Source organism: Lissotriton helveticus, chromosome 7, assembly GCF_964261635.1.
Source record: "Lissotriton helveticus chromosome 7, aLisHel1.1, whole genome shotgun sequence".
Taxonomy (NCBI): Eukaryota; Metazoa; Chordata; class Amphibia; order Caudata; family Salamandridae; genus Lissotriton; species Lissotriton helveticus.
Window position 1 is genome coordinate 1881878763 of NC_136068.1, and position 18941 is coordinate 1881897703.

The window sequence follows — 18941 nt, forward strand, 5'->3', positions numbered from 1 at the left end:
TTTTTGTTTGAAAGGGATTCTGGGTAACAAAACCTGGGGGTAGGCAGACGAGTCACCCCATCCTGAATTGCCCTGGGTGTCTAGTTTTCAGAAATGTATAGGTTTGCTAGGTTTCCCTAGGTGCTGGCAGAGCTATGGCGCAAAAACAAAAGGTAGTCTTTTTGTCCGAATCGTGCAAAATTTCACTGGGAAATTGACGTGCGACCATGCTGCGTTTTGCGCTGTTTCATGTCGCAGCCACTATGCCTACCCACGCAAATGAGGTACCATTTTTTTCGGGAGACCTGGGGGCACGCTGGGTGGGTGGAAGTTTGTTGATCCACGCAGATTCCAGAACTTTCCACCACAGAAATGTGAGGAAAATGTGTTTTTTTGGTCACATTCTTTTGTTTGAAAGGGATTCTGGGTAACAAAACCTGGGGGTAGGCAGACGAGTCACCCCATCCTGAATTGCCCTGGGTGTCTTGTTTTCAAAAATGTATAGGTTTGCTAGGTTTCCCTAGGTGCTGGCTGAGCTACGGCGTAAAAACAAAAGGTAGTCTTTTTGTCCGAATCGTGCTAAATTTCACTGGGAAATTGAGGTGCGACCATGCTGCGTTTTGCGCTGTTTCATGTCGCAGCCACTATGCCTACCCACGCAAGTGAGGTACCATTTTTTTTGGGAGACCTGGGGGCACGCTGGGTGGGTGGAAATTTGTTGATCCACGCAGATTCCAGAACTTTCCACCACAGAAATGTGAGGAAAATGTGTTTTTTTGGTCAAATTTTTATGTTTGTAAGGGATTCTGGGTTTCCAAACCTGGGGGTAGGCAGACGAGTCACCCCATCCTGAATTGCCCTTGGTGTCTAGTTTTCAGAAATGTATAGGTTTGCTAGGTTTCACTAGGTGCTGGCAGAGCTACGGCGCAAAAACAAAAGGTAGTCTTTTTGTCCGAATCGTGCAAAATTTCACTGGGAAATTGAGGTGCGACCATGCTGCGTTTTGCGCTGTTTCATGTCGCAGCCACTATGCCTACCCACGCAAGTGAGGTACCATTTTTTTCGGGAGACCTAGGGGCACACTGGGTGGATGGAAATGTGTTGATCCACGCAGATTCCAGAACTTTCCACCACAGAAATGTGAGGAAAATGTGTTTTTTTGGTCAAATTGTTTTGTTTGAAAGGGATTCTGGGTAACAAAACCTGGGGGTAGGCAGACAAGTCACCCCATCCTGAATTGCCCTGGGTGTCTAGTTTTCAGAAATGTATAGGTTTGCTAGGTTTCCCTAGGTGCTGGCAGAGCTACGGCGCAAAAACAAAAGGTAGTCTTTTTGTCCGAATCGTGCTAAATTTCACTGGGAAATTGAGGTGCGACCATGCTGCGTTTTGCGCTGTTTCATGTCGCAGCCACTATGCCTACCCACGCAAGTGAGGTACCATTTTTTTCGGGAGACCTGGGGCACACTGGATGGATGGAAATGTGTTGATCCACGCAGATTCCAGAACTTTCCACTACAGAAATGTGAGGAAAATGTGTTTTTTTGGTCAAATGTTTTTGTTTGAAAGGGATTCTGGGTAACAAAACCTGGGGGTAGGCAGACGAGTTACCCCATCCTGAATTGGCCTGGGTGTCTAGTTTTCAGAAATGTATAGGTTTGCTAGGTTTCCCTAGGTGCTGGCAGAGCTACGGCGCAAAAACAAAAGGTAGTCTTTTTGTCCGAATCGTGCAAAATTTCACTGGGAAATTGAGGTGCGACCATGCTGCGTTTTGCGCTGTTTCATGTCGCAGCCACTATGCCTACCCACGCAAGTGGGGTACCATTTTTTTTGGGAGACCTGGGGGCACACTGGGTGGATGGAAATTTGTTGATCCACGCAGATTCCAGAACTTTCCACCACAGAAATGTGAGGAAAATGTGTTTTTTTGGTCAAATTTTTATGTTTGTAAGGGATTCTGGGTTTCCAAATCTGGGGGTAGGCAGACGAGTCACCCCATCCTGAATTGCCCTGGGTGTCTAGTTTTCAGAAATGTATAGGTTTGCTAGGTTTCCCTAGGTGCTGGCAGAGCTACGGCGCAAAAACAAAAGGTAGTCTTTTTGTCCTAATCGTGCAAAATTTCACTGGGAAATTGAGGTGCGACCATGCTGCGTTTTGCGCTGTTTCATGTCGCAGCCACTATGCCTACCCACGCAAGTGAGGTACCATTTTTTTCGGGAGACCTAGGGGCACACTGGGTGGATGGAAATTTGTTGATCCACGCAGATTCCAGAACTTTCCACCACAGAAATGTGAGGAAAATTTGTTTTTTTGGTCAAATTGTTTTGTTTGAAAGGGATTCTGGGTAACAAAACCTGGGGGTAGGCAGACAAGTCACCCCATCCTGAATTGTCCTGGGTGTCTAGTTTTCAGAAATGTATAGGTTTGCTAGGTTTCCCTAGGTGCTGGCAGAGCTACGGCGCAAAAACAAAAGGTAGTCTTTTTGTCCGAATCGTGCTAAATTTCACTGGGAAATTGAGGTGCGACCATGCTGCGTTTTGCGCTGTTTCATGTCGCAGCCACTATGCCTACCCACGCAAGTGAGGTACCATTTTTTTCGGGAGACCTGGGGCACACTGGATGGATGGAAATTTGTTGATCCACGCAGATTCCAGAACTTTCCACTACAGAAATGTGAGGAAAATGTGTTTTTTTGGTCAAATTCTTTTGTTTGAAAGGGATTCTGGGTAACAAAACCTGGGGGTAGGCAGACGAGTCACCCCATCCTGCATTGGCCTGGGTGTCTAGTTTTCAGAAATGTATAGGTTTGCTAGGTTTCCCTAGGTGCTGGCAGAGCTACGGCGCAAAATTAAAAGGTAGTCTTTTTGTCCGAATCGTGCAAAATTTCACTGGGAAATTGAGGTGCGACCATGCTGCGTTTTGCGCTGTTTCATGTCGCAGCCACTATGCCTACCCACGCAAGTGGGGTACCATTTTTTTCGGGAGACCTGGGGGCACACTGGGTGGATGGAAATGTGTTGATCCACGCAGATTCCAGAACTTTCCACCACAGAAATGTGAGGAAAATGTGTTTTTTTGGTCAAAATGTTTTGTTTGAAAGGGATTCTGGGTAACAAAACCTGGGGGTAGGCAGACAAGTCACCCCATCCTGAATTGCCCTGGGTGTCTAGTTTTCAGAAATGTATAGGTTTGCTAGGTTTCCCTAGGTGCTGGCAGAGCTACGGCGCAAAAACAAAAGGTAGTCTTTTTGTCCGAATCGTGCTAAATTTCACTGGGAAATTGAGGTGCGACCATGCTGCGTTTTGCACTGTTTCATGTCGCAGCCACTATGCCTACCCACGCAAGTGAGGTACCATTTTTTTCGGGAGACCTGGGGCACACTGGATGGATGGAAATTTGTTGATCCACGCAGATTCCAGAACTTTCCACTACAGAAATGTGAGGAAAATGTGTTTTTTTGGTCAAATGTTTTTGTTTGAAAGGGATTCTGGGTAACAAAACCTGGGGGTAGGCAGACGAGTCACCCCATCCTGAATTGGCCTGGGTGTCTAGTTTTCAGAAATGTATAGGTTTGCTAGGTTTCCCTAGGTGCTGGCAGAGCTACGGCGCAAAAACAAAAGGTAGTCTTTTTGTCCGAATCGTGCAAAATTTCACTGGGAAATTGAGGTGCGACCATGCTGCGTTTTGCGCTGTTTCATGTCGCAGCCACTATGCCTACCCACGCAAGTGGGGTACCATTTTTTTCGGGAGACCTGGGGGCACACTGGGTGGATGGAAATTTGTTGATCCACGCAGATTCCAGAACTTTCCACCACAGAAATGTGAGGAAAATGTGTTTTTTTGGTCAAATGTTTATGTTTGAAAGGGATTCTGGGTAACAAAACCTGGGGGTAGGCAGACGAGTCACCCCATCCTGAATTGCCCTGGGTGTCTTGTTTTCAAAAATGTATAGGTTTGCTAGGTTTCCCTAGGTGCTGGCTGAGCTACGGCGTAAAAACAAAAGGTAGTCTTTTTGTCCGAATCGTGCTAAATTTCACTGGGAAATTGAGGTGCGACCATGCTGCGTTTTGCGCTGTTTCATGTCGCAGCCACTATGCCTACCCACGCAAGTGAGGTACCAGTTTTTTTCGGGAGATCTGGGGGCACGCTGGGTGGGTGGAAATTTGTTGATCCACGCAGATTCCAGAACTTTCCACCACAGAAATGTGAGGAAAATGTGTTTTTTTTGTCAAATTTTTATGTTTGAAAGGGATTCTGGGTAACAAAACCTGGGGGTAGGCAGACGAGTCACCCCATCCTGAATTGCCCTGGGTGTCTAGTTTTCTAAAATGTATAGGGATGCTAGGTTTCCCTAGGTGCTGGCAGAGCTACGGCGCAAAAACAAAAGGTAGTCTTTTTGTCCGAATCGTGCTAAATTTCACTGGGAAATTGAGGTGCGACCATGCTGCGTTTTGCGCTGTTTCATGTCGCAGCCACTATGCCTACCCACGCAAGTGAGGTACCATTTTTTTCGGGAGACCTGGGGGCACGCTGGGTGGGTGGAAATTTGTTGATCCACGCAGATTCCAGAACTTTCCACCACAGAAATGTGAGGAAAATGTGTTTTTTTGGTCAAATTTTTATGTTTGCAAGGGATTCTGGGTAACAAAACCTGGGGGTAGGCAGACGAGTCACCCCATCCTGAATTGCCCTGGGTGTCTAGTTTTCAGAAATGTATAGGTTTGCTAGGTTTACCTAGGTTCTGGTTGAGCTACGGCTCAAAAACAAAAGGTAGTCTCTTTGTCCAAAGAGCTTAAGATTTCACTGGGAAATTGAGGTGCGACCACGTTGCATTTTGTGCCGTTTCCCGTCGTAGGCACAAGGCCGACCCACACAAGTGAGGTACCATTTTTTTCGGGAGACCTGGGGGCACGCTTGGTGGGTGGAAATTTGTTGATCCACGCAGATTCCAGAACTTTCCACCACAGAAATGTGAGGAAAATTTGTTTTTTTTGTCAAAATCTTAGCTTTGCAAGGGATTCTGGGTAACAAAACCTGGTGGTAGGCAGTCGAGTCATCCCATCCTGAATTCCCCTGGGTGTCTACTTTTCAAAAATGTATAGGTTTGCTAGGTTTCCCTAGGTGCCGGAAGAACTAGGGTGCAAAAACTACAGGTAGGCACTTTGCCAAAAAAGGGTCAATTTGTAACTGCAAAATTTAGGTGTGACCACGTTGCATTTTGCGCCGTTTCCTGTCGCAGGCACAAGGCCGACCCACACAAGTGAGGTACCGTTTTTATCGGGACACTTGGGGTAATTCAGATTTGTAAATCAACTGTTATTACCAATTGAGCTTTCTTGCATTTCTCCCTTTGAATGAAAGATATTGTGTAGAAAAAAAAACTTTATGAAAAATGACCAATAATTCTCATGCTAGTATGAGTATTCCCAACTTTGAAAATGTGCAATTATATACTGTTTCTGAACTCTATAATTTGTACCCAATTCATACATACATAGGTGTCTTTCATACAGATTATTCCATGTGTACATTTTCCAAGACAAAGTGCACTATACCCAGTAAATGAAAAAATACCATTGCAAGTTGCTGCTCAGTTTTTGGATCTGGGTTCGTCGGGTTCTTGGTGAAACTACAAGTCCCACATATCCCCACAACCAAGAAGGTCTAACGGATGTAACGGTATATTGCTTTCCAAGAGCTGTCAAAATTAGAGAAAGTTATAGGTAAAAACGTTGAGACAAAAGGCTGTTGTTTTCAACAAATTTTCAAATATTCCAATATCTAACTGTTAGTTTCTATAACGAAACCTTCATGGATTTAGACAAATGACCCCTTTCTGAATTCAGAATTTTGTCTATTTTACGAAAATGTAAAGCTTTCCAGGATCCATTATTGCTTTCAAACTCATTTCTACCATTAACTGGAAGGAGGTGGAAAGCTCTAAAAATAGCAAAAATAGGCTATGTCGCAGAAAAATGCCAAAACTGAGTGAAAAATTTCGGTTCTCTGACAAAGCACTGTCATTCCCTAAAAGCTGAGAAAATGGAGAATTCAGCCCCACAAACCCTTTTTTGATACCATTTTCAGGGAAAAAGCCAGAGGCTTTCATTTGCAGCCCGTTTTTCCCATTTTTCTGAAAAAAACAAAAAAAACACTATATTTTGGTTAATTTCTGGACCCCTCCAAGGGAATCCACAAACCCTGGGCGCCTTTAGAATCCCCATGATGTTGGAAGAAAAGGACGCAAATTTGGCGCGGATCCCTTATGTGGTCAAAAAGTTACAAGGGCCTAAGCGCGCACTACCCCAAAACACCAAAAAAAGCCTTAGCACATTAGGGGGAAAAGGCCTAGCAGCGAAGGGGTTAAGTAGGCTTTCACAAACTCTCAGACATTTAATGCTAGCTTCTCCCACCTGCTCTTGCAGATGGGAAATACCTCTTGTTTGAGCCTATTCGTGTCAGAGGGTGATGAATAGGGAGTTCATAGGGCATCAGGGCCTGGCGAAGCTGTTGCCTCCCTGGAAGAGCATGTCTGGTGGAGTGAGTGGGCAGTGGCTAGGTAGTGCCTCTCTTCACAACTCCCATATTGTCCAATCCCTGTTTCTGCAAGGTGTGGATTCACACCTGCTAAAACTGGATACTTTTTTTCCAGATTCAGTCATTTCAGGTCTAGAAACTCTGGGCCAATAAGTTTTTCCTGGGTTGTATGCCTATGGAGATACCGCTATGGGCATCTCATAAAGGGGTTACGGTTACTTGGAAATGGCTGTGGCTTCAGTGCTGCATATATGTAGGAGGCCACCAACTCACCAGCAAGCAAGGCAGACTTAAGGACCCTACTTCTATGTAATTTTAAGTGTTTTCATGGAAGTTATCACGTGCAGATGTGCATTATTCTGTTTGCTGTCATCAATTTTTGGTTTAAACTGATATTATTACCCCTAATTGCACTGTGTGAGTATATTTTAAGTGTGTTTGAAATCATTGCCTATTTAAAACTCATGATTATATTTTGTGGATTATGTAAACATCATCTACAACCCATTCACACTCCAAATGAAATTCCATTTCAAGGTGATGCAAATGTGAATGCCGATGCTTTATTGAACAAAAGCAAGATATACTGGCTTTGACAATGTTTGTTTTTGTGTGTTTCTAATTTCTTATTTCAGAATTTGAGCATGGCTTATTTTTTTCTTCTTTGTCAGGCTTGGAACATGTTAAAAATAAATGTGACCTCTGGCTGAATTCAAATGAGGAAAGTAATATTTGCATTATTCAAATGATTGTAGACATGAATATAGTGTAAGTTTACAACAAACGTTTCACTGAGCTTTGGGATTCTGTGTACTGGACACTGCCGGGAAAGAACAGGATTGAATAAAAAAGACTGAATACGAGACAGATTGTCAGCATTTCAAGAATCTACCATGCTGACATCGGTCGACACAGCGGAGTTGGCCCTTTCTGGATTCTTCTGCATTTTGGGACTGATGGGAAACACTTTCATTGTCACAGTGAATATTTTGACTGGATAAGCAGCATCAATAAACTAAATCCCAGTGACATTCTTGTTTCAAGTCTGGGAGTCAACAATATTTGCCTCAATTGTGTATGTTTTGCACTTGATGTCTGTTACTTTTGCTGGAGGGAAATCTTTTTTCTGGAGATAGTGTTTAATTCATTCATGTGTGTCATTTGGTTTTTAGATGACTCCAGCCTTTGGCTTGCAACCTGGCTCTGTGTCTACTACTGCATGAGGATTGTGAATTTCAGTCACCCATCATTCATCCGTATGAAAGAGAGATTTCCAAAGACTGTGCTCCAGCTTTTGATGGATTCATTAGTTATCTCATTGGCAGTCAGAACTTCTCATTTCTGGGGTATGAATTTCATACCAATATCTAACCTGTCTTCTAGTCTTTCATCCAACACATCTTACGATACCGACATTAATGGCACTAATAACGATGTGTGGACCGAAAGTGGAAGGATAAATCTTGTGATCATTGAATTCCTTGTTACTTCAGTAGCCTTCATATTATTATGTTTATCAGCTGTAGCAATCATTGCATCCCTGTACAGGCATATGAGGCGGATGGACCACAATGCAGATGGATTTAGGAGACCACAACTCAGTGCTCACGTGGGTGCATTAAAGACTGTGACCACACTTTTGATCCTTTATGCCTCCTGTTACCTTGCAGAAATTCTCATAATGGCAGATGTCTTCCCATCTGATACAGGAATTTTAATATGTAAAAATGTTATCAATGCCTTCCCTACACTGAGCTCCATAATACTAATATTTGGAAGTCTCCGCCTGAAGAAGACACTGTTCAAGGTCTTTTGTCTCGGCAAGTGGAGAAGGAATTCAACATGCCGCCTGAACTGGAGATTATTCAGTTTCTTACATCACTACTAACAATGATAGTACTAGCTTACTAATGCAGAAGTTGAATGCTCCAATTTTTTTAATAAACTACTCCAGAGGCTATACTCTTCTGGAAGACGGTAAAGCCCATGACATCTTTGGATGGCCAATATACCAACAATGTAGATTCAAACTTGAGTTATTGTGTTAGTAAGTGGGGCAACTGATTAGAATCAGTTGTCTAATGTAGATATTTAAATCTGGGACAAAATTACCTAATTGTTTACATAATGCAACACAACTACAAAATGTGCTTTGTGGTATGAGTAAGGGAGAAAACAGTACAGAACCATACTTTCTGAGATTGGCCTGTTGCTACTGTCATCCCTGCCAAAGGCAAACCAAGAGGCTGCATTGTGTGAGGTGAGATTGCAATGTCTTGTGTAAGATTGGTACTGAAAGCATACTCTTCTAGTTTAAATTCCTATGCATAGTCAAAGTCAGAAGAATTCAAAGTCGTGAATGTGTGCTGTGCACTGCAGCACACATTAAATGCATGTGTTTGCAGGAAATTCTTATTTCCCCCAGTTAACACACCTGAAGGAAGCATACATTGATGATGCAAAGTATACATTGAATATTTTAGAAGAGTTATCTTTGTTTCACAACCTAGGATTATATGCGCTGATCTGCCCCAGAAATGCCCTTTAATGCAAAGCTTGTATGAAAGGGGAGCATTTTGATAAGGCCTCTGAGGTTATAAGATAGTACAATACTGCAATGTAAATCCCTCACTGGGTCATTAATGTACAACAAGTTGTAATAAATATCAATACAAGGACTTTATTCTTGTGTTGATCATAATTTGTTTTGCATTATTTAATTCCTTTAAAATATGTCTGTACACCTCCAATGCCTATTGTCTCCAAAGTTTTAAGTAAGCAATTTTTTGCTTTCAATTCATAGAGTGCAAAACATACCTTCAGCATTTAATCACCTGGTAATTAAAAAGCATAAATATGAGCATATCAACTATCTCCTGACAAAGAATAATTAATAATAAAATTACACATACATATTTAGGCTTTTCGGTTTTCAGTTTCTATTTTTGGTAAATTCTGGTGTTTTTTTTCAGTGTTTTCTAAGTGATTTCAATACGTTAAAAAACAGTGGTTATCAGGGGTTACACATTTTCATGCCATTAAAAACAATGGAAACAGTGTTTTTCCGGTGTTTATGGAACATTTTGCTTTTATTATTGCTTGCTTTCCGCACTGATAGCGCATGGTATATAGACAGTGTACGGATAGTGTATATGAGGTCCAAATAGATTTTTGAAAATTAAACTTATCGTAGTACACCATACAATGTAAACTTCTGTGAAAAGGTGCTCGCAGCATTGGCACTTGAGAAGGGCAACACCAAAATAGCCATTACACAATTTGTTAACTCTGGCCACTGACCTGGCTTTCCATCACAATACTGGTGCTCTTGAAGATTCCGATTCTCAGGGCAGCAATTGCATTGAGCTGGGCGCTTATGCCCTCAGAGTTATTGAAGTAGTCAAAAATGAAGCAGCACTTTTGAAACTACCACAGTGAGGTTTCATTGACTTCAAATGCCATTGGTGGTGAAGGGACATTTCTATGCATCACTGCAAGCCATTTCTCATACATTGTAAAATAAAAGTTGTTGAATTGCTCTTCAGCACTGCTTTGCCTACCAAGTGGCAAGCACTCTAACATGGAACATGTTGCAGTAAGTACCAAAGTCACTAAAGGTGTCGCCCAGCCTTCTCTGGAGGAGATATTTCACATCTACACCAATTTTGCTGCACACTTGGCAGACAAGGGTGTTTTCAGAATCTAGTTTGTTTTATTATGTCCACTACAACAGTTATGTTTTCCTGTAAAAATCTAAGAATGCAGTAGAGTGCAGTTTGTTCACATCACCATCAATATGCGACTAAAGATCTTAATTTTTTTTGCCTTTGGTATCATCACTCGGGAAAAACTCTGTAAATCATTGGCACATGGCTAATATAGCATTCATAGCCCTAGGACTGAGAAACATCAGCTAAGGGACACAGTTGGAATGACTCTTTCTTTGATGCCACACAAAGCACAATATAATACATATTTGCGTTTTAGTTCCTGTGCAGTGCACCAGAATGGACTAAAAAGTCAATAGCATTCCTCATTAACTCTGAAGATTGTAAAGATGCTTTCAGCATACCATCTAACAAGTGGCAACGATCTCTTACAGGGAAGCACTACAGCTCAGGTATCAATGTTGACAGGTCATTACACAAAATGTTCATATATATATATATATGTAGCTGAATCACTGCAAATACCAACAATATCACTCCAATCTTTGTTGAAATTGGAAAGAACCTTGTTTGCAGAGGATTCCAAGTGACACTGCGTTCCATGTTTTCCAAAAGTCTGGTGTCATGTTTTCACCACTATCTGAGATGCTTGGTGATAGCGCTCTTTTCATATTTACTTGTCACTATACCTTCCATTGAATGTTTAAAGCCTAAGGTATTGGCAATTCACCTGCTATCAATGCCGACTCACTAGAAACAGGGCTGATGTATTAAGGGTTTTAACCCATACTCTGGGTAAATGTGATGACACATATTAGGGAAGAGTCTTCTGAAACCAGCCATTTTACCTATCAGTGAAAGAATCAAACGCAGACAAAATATCAAATATGATGTTGATATTTCCTGATTCTCTCCAATTTATAAAATAATTAAACACGACCGAAAACATGCTTCTAAACCCTGCATCTTTAGACCAAGGACCACAAAACTGAAAAAAGCTAAAGGAAGAAGAAACAATATTTTAGTTGCATCCCTAAACAAAAAAACTCAAGCAGAATAATGTTAGCCCATTCTTTCTTACTGCTAGCTTGTATAACAAAGTGACATTGTATTGGCCCCTTCAGGAAGAAAAAGAAATACTATTTCACTCTCTTTTTCCTTTCCTTGAATACCATTTACTCTGTGGTTGTGCAGGTGTGTTTTTCAGTGTTTATATGTTTTCACTGGTGAGAGCTAATTCTCTTTCAGTGGGGTTTTATCAGTTATTGTAGGTTTAAACCTAAAACCGGACAGCTTATATATATTATACCCAATTCGGTGGCAGATATTTTAGTTCAACGCAATGCCTGGTGTCACTATGAGTACAAATGGCCATCAATCCAGTGCATCATTAGCAGTCATCACTATGTAATTGTCCATATGCCTTGTGGATACTTTTCATGTCAGGTTTATTTGACACAGGGAGCAATAGCTCAGCTTATGCTGGTTGAACACAAAAGGGGTGTTTGCACTGTTGAAATGCATGAAATAAGGGTGAACTGCTTGAAATTTAGGAAGCAATACATATCTGCAGGTGTGGTGGCGTATTGAATAAGGAATTAAATAATCCTCACTGAGTATTTAGAGACTTGTTTATGAGAGCCCTGCATCACTGTTGCGTGACGTAAAGTGGTACATGCATGACGCAGGGCTCTCATAAAGATTAATGAAGCTAAGCAAAGGCACCATGTGAGGCTTTGAGTGGTCTCATGAATCATGAGTAAGGCAACGCAATGCAAATCAATGAGTCGCCTCACTCTGCACCCGGAAGGTGTTCCATGGGCATTGTGGTCGGTTTTAACTTGCAACACCTATGGAATTTGATGCTGCCCAGATTTACAAAGTGATTTAAACCTAGGGAAGAGTCAAGTCCATACAACTCCCTAGGTGAGGGGTAAGAAAGAGAAATATGCTTATTTCTCCTCATTATTTCCTCTTTCCATGTGTGCTCAACAAACATAGAAAGAGGAAAATGCCTTGTAGGATTGTTTTTGTGCAGGAAGGTGCCCCTTCTTGCACAAAGAAAGTTCTGCTTGCATTGGTGGAACCCTTGCATTATGGTGCAAGGGTGCCTATGTTGGTGCTAGGCTGCCAAAACAGAGTCAGCGCAGGCAGAAGGGGCAGGAATTCACCATATTGCTCAAATACGGTGCATTCCAGGCCTTTTACTTTGACATAGGGATGTGCCGGAAGGTGCCTTGCTGTGCTGCCCTACTCCAAAATTCCATAAATGAGACCTTTACTTTGTAGATTTTGCTTGATGTGAAGTGACACTGAGCAGCTTTATTGGTTACTGACCTAAGAAAAGGCACATATCCACAATTAAACACCTTTTGCACACTGTAGTGAGTACCCAAGCAAGGCTTTGTGTTGCTGTGAGTAAGCAGAATACTTAAATAATTCTGGGCCTCCTAGATATTGAGATCAGTTCAGATTAAAGATTTTTCACAACCTCGCTTCAATTGATACATCCTGGCACTTTAAATGAGTTGTGAGAAGGATGGACACTCATTAGCACAGACTTTATTCACTGCAGATGCTGTGTATAAACATAAAATGATAAACGTTTTATTTTCAGCTCTTTACTGTATTTCAATAATGTAATCAGCATTGTTTGATGAAATGTCATAGTTTACTGCAACTTGTGTCTGGTCTGACATTTGTAGTGGTACAGCAAATATGCAAATATTAGTTGACACAATTTTTCTGCATACTGAGAAGTACCGTTGGTGGCTTGAAATTTCCATCTGTTCAATGAAATCTCTTAGATCATCTAACAGCCAGGGACATAGTGCCTAATTTGGATGTCAGTGTCAGGTTCACCGACATCTGAAGCAGAAGTCAGACTGCTGCATTACATTCAGGTTAGTCCGACTGCATAGGTGAGGGACCAACCACTGCGGTTTCGATGGGCCCAAGGAGCCCATCTGCCCTGTGGTCAGAATGTAATACCTACATCGAGAGTGGTCCTTTTTGAAGACTTTTCAATGGTGGTCCAACCGTCATTGAAAGACTGTCGGAAATGGACTTTGGGGGCAGCTAGCAGGGCCACTATCCCTGCACAGCCTTTTCTATGATGCCAAGGGGGCACCCACGAACATCCATTCTCCATGCACCACAGAGTGCAGGGATGTTTAAAAACATGCCTTTTTGACATTGGGGCTTGTGCTGCAATCCTTTTCCAAGCTGCAGCACAAGCCTCAATGCAAAGAGGCATGTTTACGAACACCTCCATGGCGGTAGGATCCTATTTTGGCAGTCGGGACTGCAGACTACCTGTCAGCCAGTCCCTTTACCGCAACGATGCTGGTCAGATGCTCGGCCGAATGCCATCGTAATTAGGGACATAGTTCTCCCAGGGCTAATCCAGCTCTGTATCATCCAGTGATCATAGGTGAAGTTCCACCAGATTGCCCTTAGCCTGTTATCGCTGCAAGCCGATAAGGTATGATGGATTAGACTCATGAACCGCATCCAAAAAAGAGTCCTTCATGATCCTCAGATTACTTCCCAATAGATTGTGAGCAGCTGAACAGCCTGATTTTTTTAACTTTCCGATCTCCTATCTTGGAGAGGGCAGTGCTGACAGAGTTGTTTGCAGTCCAAGAAGATAATCACACTTGGATTTATTGACAGAAACAACAGGTCCCTGTTTTAAATTCCATGTACTGACTTTGGATCTGTGTCATTTTTTTATTTTCCGTTCCTTATGTTGTTTTGTTGCATTTGATTTGTCAAGGTCATGGTGGAAATAGATCTAAGTTTTGTGATGTTCTTCTGGTCAACATTTGAGATGTAAAATCTCACAAGAATAAACACTGGTATTATTCTGCTACAAACCTGTAGATATATTGCATCCTAAAGTCCATAGGTACTTTAGTCAATCAATCAATTAATCAATCAAGAATTTGTAGAGGCCACTACTTACCCGTGAGGGTCTCTCAAGGCGCTGGGGGAAAAAAGGGGGAAGCACTACTGGTCGAACAGCCAGGTCTTGAGTAGCCTCCTGAAGGTCAGCAGTTCTTGGGTCTGTCATAGGCTCAGTGGGAGGCCGGCGAGGTGGGAGAAGGATCTGCCGTCGGTGGGTATTCTTCGGATGCGAGGGCGAGATCGGCGGAATGGAGCTAGTGTTTGAGTATGTAGAAGAAGAGTCGTCTGTTGAGGTAGGCTGGGCTGGTCTTAAAGAGTGCCTTGTGTGTGTGGATGAGGAGCTCAATGGAAATCCTCTTGTTGACGGGGAGCCAGTGCAGGTTTCTCAGTTGGGAGTGATGTGGTTGTGGCGTGGTATGTCGAGGATCAGGCGTGCAGAGCTGTTTTGAATGTGTTGCAGTCGTTTGATGAGCTTGGCCAGGGCACCCGTGTAGAGGGCATTTCTGTAGTCGAGTCTGCTACTGACGAGGGCCTGGGTGACTGTTCTTCTTCTATCTGTCGGGATCCACCTGTAGATCTTGCGGAGCATGCGGAGGGTGTTGAAGCAGGTGGAGGAGACTGCAATGACTTGTTTGGTCATGGAGAATGTTGAGTCGAGGATGACTCCCAGGTTGCGTACATGGTCGGTGGGTGTTGGGGCTGCTCCCAGTGCCATAGTCCACCAGGAGTCGTCCCAGGCTGAAGGGTTGGAGCCGAGGATGAGGACCTCTGTCTGTCTGCTGATCTTCATCCAGTCGGTGATGGCCTTCTTTTCTTCGTGGAGGTTGGATTTGGTGGTGAGGGGGTCCTTAGAGAGGGAGAGGATCAGTTGAGTGTCGTCGGCGTAGGAGATTGTGTTGATGTCGTGCTATCGGGCGACTTGTGTGAGCGGGCCCATGTAGATGTTGAGCAGTGTTGGGCTGAGGGATGATCCCTGGGGTACGCCGCAGATGATCTTGGAGGCTTCGGATCGGAATGGGTGAGGCAGACCCTCTGGGTTCTGCCGGAGAGGAAGCAGGTGGTCATTCCAGGCCCTTGTCTTGGATCCTTGCGTCGTGGAGGCGTGTGCATAGTGTGCAGTGGCAGAGGGTGTCGAAGGCGGCGGAGAGGTTCAGGAGGATGAGGGCCGCGGTTTCATCGTTGTCCAGCAGGGTACTGATGTCATCGGTGGCGGCAATGAGGGTAGTCTCGGTGCTGTGGTTGCGGTAGAACCGTGACTGGGATGGGTCCAGGATGCTGTTTTCTTCGAGGTATTGGGTTAGCTGTCTGTTGACAATCTTCTCGATGACCTTGGCTGGGAACGGAAGCAGGGAGATGGGCCGGAAGTTCTTGAGGTCTCTCGGGTCCGCCTTGGGTTTTTTGAGTAGGGCGTTGATCTCGGCATGTTTCCAGTTCTCTGGGAAGGTCGTGGTCTCAAGGGAGAGATTGATGACGTTGCGTAGTTGGGGTGCGATGGAGTTGCTTGCTTTGTGGAAGACGTGGTGCGGGAATAGGTCTTACGGAGAGCCGGAGTGGATTGTGCACATGGTCTTGATGGTGTCATCAACGCTTACGCTGGTCCAGGCTAGCAAGGGGACGTGGTCCATGGTGTGTGGAGGGTCTGTTGTGTTGCTGTCTGTTGGGGCTGTCTGGGTGTTGAAGCTGTCATGGATGTCTGCTATCTTGCGGTGGAGGAAGGTGGCGAGGGAGTCGTACAGGGCTTGCGACGGCGGGATGTCGGTGTTGGAGCTGGGGTTGGAGAGTTCCTTTACGATGTTGAAGAGCTCCTTGCTGTTATGTGCGTTGTTGTCGAGGCGGTCTTTGAAGGAGGTCCTCTTGGAAGAGGTGATGGTGTTTGTGGATGGCGTCTTTGTGGGCTGCGAGGCTGTCCGGTGTCTTTTCATTGTGCCGTTTCTTCTTGTCAAGGTGGTCTAGTGAACTCTTACCACGACTTGCACGGGAACAGGAGGTTGCTTAGTCCCAACCCCACCTAGAGGATACACAGAGTCCAATATCAGTAAACTGGACTCTAGAGGAACCTCAAGGGGAAGAGGGGAAGTGGATAAAATTATAAACAATAGAAGAGACTGCTCTGGAGCTGTTCTTTCGGCTTCTCTTGCCTCCCTGGTTGACAGATGGTATTCTCAGAAGTCCTGATACACAAACAAAGAGAACATGAGATTAAGCATTCATCCTATCTCCCTGCTTTTGGTTTTAAACCACTATTCCTTTAACTTCTTACCAAATAGTCCCAGAGATTTATCTTCTCTTCTTCTCTCTACTCTCGTCTAGGTTTCACACACCTCACCAAGAGTCTGACACCTGTGAAAGTATTCAACAACTAGACCGCCAACACCTCTTCTTCGGCGGCGGCCATCTTGGAATTCCGCTCGAAGACCAATTGTCTCCAACTGGGGTTCCTAGTTGCGTGTTTATTACTCGACCAGCGAAATCTTGATTTTAGGGCACAAACCAAGCGAGTCTGTTCAGTCCGAGGGTTTGGAGTCCTGACACTGGGGTGAACCAGCTAGCTCTCTTTCTGGTGTCTCGGTGGGTGGGTTTATTCAGCGGGGCGAGGTTGTTGGCGCAGTCATTGATGCAGCGTCTGAGGTTGCAGGTGGCATCATCGATGTTGGAGGTGTCGGTGGGTGGGGTGAGAGCGAGGTTTGGGTGTAGTTGGTATTCTGTGATTTTGCTCCAGCAGCGGCGGGGGATCTGTTGGGTGCGTTGGTTTCACTTTAATACATTTCTTACAACACATGGCACAGAATATTACCGAGAACTGCAGATACGCAGTCATTCAAAATTACTAAAACATGGCCTCACACTACACGGTAGGGATGTTTCCTCTGTGGTAGAGGTACACAAAGCATTTATAACAGAGGTATTTTTCTCATGGGTTAAATTCCCTGCCGTGGATAATGATGCACAGCTATTTCATGAATATGATGAAACACCAGATGAATACGCTCCTTACAAAGAGGTCGAAATTCCTCTCACTAGTCATGAACATACCAATTGGTTTAAAGGCGCCCTTCCCATAGCATACAAAATGTGAGACTGGACCGGCTCAGCAATGGGGCGACATGGCCAGTCCTAGCCGGATACACACTGAATCCAAATGTTGATTGTCTGACTGCAGGCCAGATACAGGGATTATATAACTAGTAACAATATACAATAGTCTTACACAATTTCTGATGCAAACATTAAAATTGCTTCTGTGTGGACTGGTCAAGCTGTAGCATCACAATTAGCTACACCAGGTATCAGCCCTCAAACATTAAAAGCAGTGATAAGGAAAATTCCCACCATAAGTGAAGAAACTCCATTTTGGAATGCACAAAAAACAAACCTGCTTGAAGCTGTATTTCCCCATAGAGGCCTGCAAGAAAAACACAGGATACTGACAGTTTGCTAACCAATGGGATGGCTCCCCCAACAGAAGATTGTGCCACCTGGGTACCTTATTTGCTTCAGTATACTCCAGAACACACAGTACCCCTTCTTTGGCATTTCTACCTGAGATACAGATTGAGCTCGGGCAGCACCAGCACTGGATTTAGGGATGAAAGTTATGGGTAATTTTGCCACAGTATCAGCCATAATATTGAGTAATATTAAAGGGGAAGCAGATGGGTTAGCAATATGTCAATGCCTGAGAGATATGCCTCTCGCACAACTGGAATGCAAATTACCTAAAATTATCAAGGAAATCGATTTTACACTGGGTAGAGATAAGGAAAACCACAGGTAAAGAGTAATTGTAGAAAGTATAACTGTAAGCAAGCACCTGACTCTTCCATAATGGAGAAGTGGGACAACAAGACAAAAAAAATAAAAAATTAAATCATAGGGTGAATCTACCAAAAAACATTACAACATACTAAACGGTGAAAATGTTAAACCTCCTCACAGGTATCAGGGTACTGATACACGTTCATCTTGTTCCTTTCAGGATACATCCAACAGACAGTTCAGAGAGAGTAGGATGGTCAGGGCAGAGTTCGGAAGAGCTCATGAAACAAAGAAAAGACCTGCAACGTGCTGAAGCATGTGCTGTTGGGTGGCATTAATGGTACTTGTTTGGGATGTATGGGTGGGTAACTGCAGGTGAAACAGTGTGGGTTCAGGTGAAGGCTACTACTGTTGTGTGTTGTGCAGCGTGGCAGCAGTGGGGGGAGCAGCATCTCAAGTTGATTGATCAAAGGATTGATGCAGAGTTTTGCTGGGGGGGAATCAGACCTGGGTTCCTGGCGTTGGCAACGGTCTTAGCATATATGGGTGCATACAGGCTTGCAACACTGCAAGAGGAGCAGATAAGAAGTAGGGGAGGTGGAAGGTAGGCGAATGCACATCATGGTGGAGGGGGCTGTAGGAGTATAACAGAAAAAAGCGTGAGAAACAAACAGGCACCAAACTGGTGAAAGAAGGGTGCACTGAACAGGCATAAAATGGATGCGAGAACAGAGGCAAGAGTGAAAGAGACTCAAGAGTGTAAAGAAATGGGCAAAAAAAGTTGATGAGAGGCAAATGTGAAAAGAGGCTCTTGAGAGTGATAATAAACAGGTGTAAAAGCGTGTGTGAGGCAAGAGTGGAAAGATACTCAGAGGGGGAAAATCGGTTGGGCACAAAACATATGTGAGGCAGGAGTGAAAAGAGGCCCACCGGTCTAGAGACAAGAGTGAACGACGCTCAGAATTAAAGTAGTTATCACACAAGAGTGGAAGAGTTGGGTGGTCTACAAGCCAACCATTGTGAGGAAATGTCATGCTTAGCCACCAAGAAGGAACTTTTCAGCCAGACCCCTAAATTATCCCAAGTATGGATGAC